The sequence below is a fragment of the Nyctibius grandis genome, chromosome Z (assembly GCF_013368605.1).
Source record: "Nyctibius grandis isolate bNycGra1 chromosome Z, bNycGra1.pri, whole genome shotgun sequence".
NCBI lineage: Eukaryota > Metazoa > Chordata > Aves > Nyctibiiformes > Nyctibiidae > Nyctibius > Nyctibius grandis.
The window spans coordinates 14,844,083-14,853,042 of record NC_090695.1 but is presented as its reverse complement, the minus strand read 5'-3'; positions in this window follow the sequence as shown (position 1 = coordinate 14,853,042).

Sequence of the window (8,960 nt, the reverse complement as noted above, 5' to 3'; positions counted from 1 at the left end):
AGAAAATCTATTTCTGAATACATCTGTTGGTTATGAACAAAAATTAAGCTGAGTTTTTGTTCTTTTTCACTGATGGAAAAGTTTAAAATCTCAAAAATACAGTGAAAGCAGAAAATAAAATATAGACATTTCAACATTTCATCCAGAAATAAATGTCCTTAACTTAGACACCAATTGCTTCACTGTTATATAACTGGAACATGTTTTCATTGTTTCAATTTTGATCTTTTGGGAGTAAGGCTATCGTACAGATTTGTGAATTTCTAGTCCATAAGCCAGTGGATGTCATACTCAGAGCTTGTTTCCTCCTCACAGTGTTGACTAGAATCCACTGTTGGAGGCTTCTGGAAAGCTACTTTTAACTACAAGTGATTGTACTAGCCACAGGAATCGTGTGGATGATAGATACAGGAAAGAGGAGCTTTCTGTAGTATAGATTAGAACGCAAGTTAGATTTGATAACCATAACAGTTATTCCTGGCTCTAGTGTTTATGAAAAAAGTAGAATCTTCATCAATAACGGATGTAAATTTTATTCCATATTTTAAAGAAAGCCTACCATGTACAAAGCTACAGAACTGCAAAGCTGGTAGTAATTTAAAAAGAAAGGCAATATGTAATTGAGAAATAGAGAAGCACATTCAATGGTTTATTTCTTAAAATTTTGAACTACATCAGATGAGCTAAATAGCAAATAAACAAATAAACAGATGAGCAAAATCTTATTTTGTCAGCTATTTTACAATACAAAGTGCACACTACATGGGAAGAAAGAATTTGCTGCGTAGATAGAGTAGCAGACTCGGATTCTGAAGATTTGGCTCTTAACTCTGCTACTGGCCTTCTGGATTGCCTTTAGCAAGACACTTCCATAGCCTGTACCTCAGTTTCGTAGTACCTAACATGGATTTCCTCTGAAAAGCATTTTGAGACCTGTTGGTAATGCTCTTATAGTTAAATTGTATTGTTTCCATTTTTAACCATGATCTTATCCTTTTTGAAGGCAAAATATAGATTGTGCATGTGGGATATAATTTATCCCACAGCACTACCCTTGGGCAAATAATGTTAACCCAGGGCTATTTGCAGTATCCAAAATGGGATTTAAGGCAGACTTATGCATCTAATCAGCTGAATTTTTGAAAACCTTTTATCTGTTCAAAGTTCACAGGGGCCTCAGGCTTCAACAAAGGTGCATTGGCACCTACAGATCAACTACTAGTGTGTAAAACAGCAGCTAAGCACCTAAAATTGGGCAGAACCAAGTATCTCTGCACACTAGTGCATGCCTTATATCATGGTGTAAGCACATGTCCTGCTGGAATACTGAAACTACATCTACTTATTTCCATGAAGGATTCAATCCAGTTGCTGTTAACAATCATACCTGTGAGAAGAGAGGCTTGAATTTCAGTGCCTGCTTCAACTGCTGCTTATTTATTTCGCAGTAGGCAATCATAAAATGCATAAACATACCATGGAGCAATGACTGGAACCTAGATCTATAATTTAAGAGGAAAGCTTTAACCCTAGGCCACAGCTGGTGTTTTTCTGGACATGAGTGCATGCAAAGTGGGAAAAGGACTTTAGAACTGAGTAAGAAGGAGAAGAGAGATTATTTCACCTAACACAGCTGGAGCACTTTGTTGGACTGGAGACACGGACTTAAATTCCCTTCAGGCAGAGAGATTTGAACTAAAAAGTCCCGCCCCATTAGTAAGAACCTGTGGATGAAAAGCAATCGCCACTTGTGCTTTCACCTCTGTTTCAAAGTTCCTACTTCATTTGAACAAAGAAGATTTACCTGAAGTGTCTATAAATTCAAAGGAGAAGGAGGTATCTTCCTCTAGCATGGAAACAGCACCTAGGTCTCCAACAGAGTGGTTATCAGGTCAAAATGTTTTCTCTTAGGTATACAGACAACAATGTAGATGGAACAGGCAGTAGCTTCTTCTAGAGGAGCCAAGCATCTGATACTTAAGGACTGTGATGATGAACATCACAGTGCCAAAATCCTTTATTATGAACAGATTCTCATGATAGTTATATTGCACAAAACAGGAGCTCACTTGTAGACATGATGATGTCTCCAGACACCCAGCAATTTTTGCCGGTTCTTACAGTGTTTCAGTTCAGATTCCAATTTTGTAACTAATACATTTTTCTCATAAAAATATGTAGGAAGAATGTTTTAAATATCTTGCACTTACCAGTAAGAAATGACATTCTGACAGTCATGTAAAGGCATAATCAGTAACTAATCTGACATGAATCAAACACTGTCCATGTCAAGTTCAGGTCCTTAGTAACTTAACCTGCTGTCATATTTATTACAGCTAATTTCAAGAACGTCGTGAAACAGCCTGAGGACTGGAGGAAAGCGAATGTCACTCCAGTCTTCAAAAAGGGCAAGAAGGAGGAGCCGGGTAACTATAGACCGGTCAGCCTCACCTCCATCCCCGGAAAGGTGATGGAACAACTTGTTCTTGGTGCTGTCTCTAGGCACATCAAGGATAGGGGGATCATTAGGGGCACTCAGCATGGCTTCACCAAGAGGAAGTCATGCTCAACCAACTTGATAGCCTTTTATGAGGACGTAACCCGGTGGATAGATGATGGTAAAGCTGTGGATGTGGTCTATCTCGATTTCAGTAAAGCGTTTGACACAGTCTCCAACAGCATCCTCGCAGCTAAACTGGGGAAGTGTGGTCTGGATGATCGGGTAGTGAGGTGGATTGTGAGCTGGCTGAAGGAAAGAAGCCAGAGAGTGGTGGTCAATGGGACAGAGTCCAGTTGGAGGTCTGTGTCTAGCGGAGTCCCTCAAGGGTCGGTACTGGGACCAGTTCTATTCAATATATTCATTAATGACTTGGATGAGGGATTAGAGTGCGCTGTCAGCAAGTTCGCTGATGACACAAAACTGGGAGGAGTGGCTGACACACCGGAAGGCTGCGCAGCCATTCAGAGGGATCTGGACAGGCTGGAGAGTTGGGCGGGGAGAAATTTAATGAAATATAACAAGGGCAAGTGTAGAGTCCTGCATCTGGGCAAGAACAACCCCAGGTATGAGTACAAGTTGGGGGCAGACCTGTTGGAGACCAGCGTAGGGGAAAGGGACCTGGGGGTCCTAGTGGACAGCAGGATGACCATGAGCCAGCAGTGTGCCCTTGTGGCCAAGAAGGACAATGGCATCCTGGGGTGTATTAGAAGGGGTGTGGTTAGCAGGTCGAGAGAGGTTCTCCTCCCCCTCTACTCTGGCCTGGTGAGGCCGCATCTGGAGTATTGTGTCCAGTTCTGGGCCCCTCAGTTCAAGAAGGACAGGGAACTGCTAGAGAGAGTCCAGCGCAGAGCCACGAAGATGATTAAGGGAGTGGAACATCTCCCTTATGAGGAGAGGCTGAGGGAGCTGGGTCTCTTTAGCTTAGAGAAGAGGAGACTGAGGGGTGACCTCATTAATGTTTATAAATATGTAAAGGGCAAGTGTCATGAGGATGGAGCCAGGCTCTTCTCAGTGACATCCCTTGACAGGACAAGGGGCAATGGGTGCAAGCTGGAACACAGGAGGTTCCACATAAATCTGAGGAAAAACTTCTTTACGGTGAGGGTGACCGAACACTGGAACAGGCTGCCCAGAGAGGTTGTGGAGTCTCCTTCTCTGGAGACACTCAAAACCCGCCTGGACGCGTTCCTGTGTGATATGGTCTAGGCAATCCTGCCCCAGCAGGGGGATTGGACTAGATGATCTTTCGAGGTCCCTTCCAATCCCTAACATTCTGTGATTCTGTGATTCTGTGAAGCTGTCGGTGGAAGGGGTGGGGAGTGAGGGTATGTATATGCACACACAATTCTGAAGAGGTTGATTCAGTCAGGATTTGTGGCAGTATAAATTACAACTTCCTGACCTTTTATTATTCAATTATTTGTTTGAATGCCAACTATCTGAGGATATGATTGTTGGTATAGTTCCCTGTTTTTCATATCTTTTATCTATACAGAAAATACCACAAAATCTGGCTCTATAAAAGACAAAGACAAGACTACTTCAAACTCACGGACTATTGACCCAGTTAAACTTTTGACACAATTAACACCGTTAAATTTTTGATACAATTTAAAACTGGCAGGAGCTCTACAAGTAAACAGGCTGCAGAATTGGTCTAGGATCATTTACAGGACCTGGATTGTAAATGTAGCCTTGAGTAAAAGTGACAAATAACAGCATCATGATAGAAGAAGCCCTTCTGAGTCAGACAGATAGATAGCCTCTCATGACTTTTTTCCCCCTTTCCATGAAGGCTGATAGTATCACCAGCAAGATTCCTTCCTCTTAACTCAGCACCAGAGGGGTAAAAGGAACTCAGTCTACCTATTCTCTGCTACCACCATTCCCAGCTACATACCTTGGTGCACCAAGCACATGCACACATAGTTCCTACCTCGTGCTGCCATAGCAGACCAATGTCCAAGACAGAACAAGGGTATCTGAAGAGGTCCTCTTTTTCTCAGCTGTAACGATGCATTCTTCAGAGTAATTGGTTACAAATGTTCACTTAACAAGCAAAGTTATTCATATGTTACAGTAATGCAATAGTGAGTCTTGAAGATTTTAAACGTTGTTCACTTGTCTTTCTAAATCAAAATCATCCAGCAATTATTATGGAAAAAAACCCCAGTATTTAAAGCAAATGTCATTTTTAATCTAGGGGAAAATTGTATCCCAGAATTTAATGGATTGTTAGCATTCTTTTATTTTTTCTTTTTTTTTTTTCCCAGATAGCAAACTCAATATGAATGCATACCATAGCTAAAAAACCCCAAGGATTAGAAAGAAAAGCAGAAATCTTTTGCTGCTATGCTATTGTTTTTTTCACTCAGACGTGAGCAAATAGTCATACTGTCTGACAGGTTTTCAGTGCATTGTGTAAAACAAAGGGCAAAGTCAAACTCTTAGTGGATGTGCACACATGACAAAAACATACTACACTGGAAATATACAGGAAGAATGAAAAAAATCAGCACACACTGAATGAGCATTAATTACTGTCTTCCTTAGTCTACACTGGGAATTTCCAGGGAATTTCTAGAATTGCCACACCCTGATGTATTTTCTGCAATTTGGTCAGCGCAGGAAAACCACATAGGATCCGTTAAGCCAGCTGCCCAGAATCATCTGAAATTTGAGTCCTGTTTATTGTCTGATTTTTGCAGAATTAGAGTTTTAGAGAGAGAAGATCCTCATAAAAAGAAATGGAAAACAAATTATTGTGAAAGGATGAGAGAACTTGCTCTGTTCTTGCTTATGCTGTAGTTTCGCAGGAGATGTCACTTAGTAATGCAATCATTTTGTTAAGCATTTAATTAACACCTATTTGGTTTCTTCAGAATAATGAAATCTATAGGAAAAGAATCCAGCAATCATCTAAATTGGTCCCTGCATCAGATCAGGTCCACCTAGAACAAGCCACCAGATTTCTTTCTAACTTACTCTTGAAACTTCCTGTGGAAAAGATCATACAACCTACTGGTTCCTTGTAATGCTCATGAAAAACACCAAACATTGTTTTTACAATAATGACCTTCTACTGAGAGGATACATAACAGCTACTTTGGTACCATTCTTTACAGTTATGAAACCGTTAGTGTCTTTCAGACTTGAAAAAGTGCCATGCAAAAATAGTTTTCCTTCTCACATTTTGGGTAGTTTTTAATCCCTTAAAAATCCTGATAATCTCACTTCTGATACCCAGATTTCTTCAAGAAGAATTCCACACCTGAGGAACTTTATATAAGCCAGCTGAAAGACTGAGTAGGAAAAGCTGAATAAACCTGCCCTAAGAGTACTTAAACACACACGTATCTTTGAACATATGTGCTGTCATATTGAAATTTATTGGAATATGCAGGTGCTTAAGCATATATGTAAGAAATTGTCTAGATGGCTGGCAAAGGGCTCAAAGTTCTGTAGGAGCAAGCCCAGATTTACTTGAAGATTTATAATAGATTAGAGGGTCTTATTTATGGACAGTGCTTTCTATGTCATGATTTGGTGAGTTGACTTGCATTTATTTCCCTTACATTAACCTCAGTCATTATCTCTTCATAGCTATGACTTGCACATTTGCTCCTGTTGTAGAGGACAATACTTTTTACACATTAGCTGATGTTGATTGATTGATTTGCTTTTGTCAGAAAATCAGGCTGGAAGTAGTCATTCTTGGTGCCAGGCCACTCCCTACCCCCAGTTCTATTCGGTGTTCAGAAAGGAGATCTACCTGTGTCAGCCATCAAGCAAAAAACTGGGGAGACGACACCTCGGCCATTGCTTCTCTGCAGATGCTCCATGTAGGGATTAAGACAGGCTGTTTCCAGGGTCCACAATACTGTGCATTTCTGAACAGATGTTCAAGGACAAGTCTTCATTTTGGAGGATGTATGACTTCTTCCTAGCTACTGTTTGAGGATACTAAGCAATTGCAAGAGAATGGAAGGATATTTCTTCTGAAGGCCACCAGAGAGCAACTTGTCCAGTGGAGCTGTGCATAAGCTCCCAGTCTTAGACTTCTGGAGGAGCACCTCTTACTGCAAACTGTAGAGAAAAAAGAGCTTATTTCCTTCACCCCACTCTCCTCAGAGAGCTGACTTGTGGTGGCTTATCTGATGATGTGATTTGTTGACAAATTTGAATGCATGTCCATAGAGAAGCAGGACCAGAAAGACTGGTAATTAAATTGTATGGTCTGAGTTAATACATCATTTGTAAAGGCTTTTTAAATTTTTTTTGACTAATCGCCATTCAGTAACAATGAATGCAACTAGCTGTCCCTCATGCCTAGATTTTTTTGTAGGGAGCATTTACCTGCCACTTTACTAACTAACTAACTAGCTATGTAAACTAAATAAATAATAGAATTGTTAATTAATTGAAGAGTTTTCTGCCTTTTGGTGTGTGCCTGACACAAGCACCAACAAATGAAGCTGAACTGCGGCAGGCTGAAGCAAGGGTCACCACTATTTTGTTAAATTCTTTGTACAACAGGCTCACAGAAGTTCAGAAGACATTAAAAGCACTAGTGTTGAATGCCTCAGAAATTAAGCAAATATTTTTACCCCTGTATCATCTCTGGATACTGAGGTTGGCCTATCTATTCAGCCCTACCATATGCTCTCCTCTGCTTAGACAGCATTTTGTATTAAGTAGTGCTTTTCCACAGACAACAGTCAACATTTGCCTCAGCTAAGTAACTTGCTCTTTGTTGTTTGTATTTCTATCATTCATATACACACAAAAAAAAAGGGCTCCAAGATTATATTCTTTTCCCAGTAATCACGTGCATAGGATAACTTGGTAATTCAGGGCTGGAAGGAATACCAGAGGCAAGGCAGCATCACAAGCAGATAGAAGAGAAAGAAATTGAGGTGTCCCTCCTTCTTTGGCTTCCTCCCTCCGTTCTTTGTGTGCAAGAAGCTCTTGTATGCTTTTGAAAACTGCTCAGAACGAGCTTATAGCACATACACAGGTTTCTACCGCTTGTTATGATCAGTAATGTCTCTTGGTATGGCAAATTCCAGCCTGGTTTAGGGGTTACATATGCCTGAGCTGCATTGAAAAAAAACTGCAGCAGTCTTTTTTAGTATTCAGAAATATCCAAGGAAGGTATTTTACCAGTTCTTGGCATGCAAAAAAAACCCCAATGTGTGTCATTTTTAAAGTTCCTTGCTTTTAACTGCATGTAGGATACCTGAAATGTGATGTCAAGTTTACTGAATCTGGCATTTAGGAGCTAATCATTATCATCAGTAACTGGCAACATGGTTAAAATATGCAACAATTTGGATCTGTGTGGCCAGTTGTTACCCATATGCTGTAAAGTAAAATAATCTCTTTAAGACTCACAGAATGGATGACTGCTCTTCAGAGAGCTGCTTAAATCTTTAACATGTTGTAAACATTTCAAATAATGTTAGAAAGAAGATACCATATTGTCATTCTTTGTGTTTTGATCTTAATAAAAAGCTAAACAATCTGGTAATAAATATAGAACTAATTAAGCTGCATTTCCAAAACCATAATCAGCAGCTGGAGAGTACCCTGTAACAGAAGAAAATCTTCTTTAAAAAGGTCACAACTCAGCAATAAACTGACTTTGAGGGAATCGTTCTTTGATACAGAGCCTAGCACAGCAGTAGAGCCTGGATGTTCTTTCTGAAATCCAGGACTAAATAGTAAGAAGGGTGTATCTAGCTGGGCCACTATACCTGAGTCATGGCGTTCTTACCGATAACATTAAGGGTACTAGTATGCCTTAAGCTATGAAGTGCTTAGGAAAAAATCCTGTATATTTGAGCTGACTCCGTGTTTGTGTTTTATGCGCACAGTATCTTCGATGAGACACGTTTGTCACATACATGTGAAAAGGTGTGGTCTTCGAAAAAGTGGTGTGCAACCCTGCACAGCACTTCTGTGGAAGCACGGATGGAATGGCCCCTATGAGAGACGCTGTGCCGCATATCTCCCAGATGATGCCACAGGCAGGAGGGCTGACAGGTGCCTAGCCTGGCTGGCAGCATCTCCAGCGCTGCCGGCTCAGCAGGAGGCTCGGGGAGCTGTCCCTTGCTTCCCAGACCTGCCCCAGGCTTCTCTGCTAGCCAAGGGCTCGCTTCCACCACCCTTCCTCACGCTGAGAGGTACTTACTCAAAGAAGTAATTCCAGTGACTGCTACAAATTAACTGACAAAGAAGAGGCAATGTGTGAGCTCCCCCTGCAATGTGTGAGCTATTAACCAGCTCAGAGGGAGCCCAGCTGGCTACCCTGGTTGCCTGCGGTGAGGCAAGCATGTTCAGCTGTTGGGCTGATGTTCCTAGCTGTCAGCTCTGTTTCAAATAGCTCCACAAGCAATGCCTAGAAGTTACTTCTTTGCTCCCTTCCAGTAGCACTCAAGAAGGATGGAGCCTAGCAGAG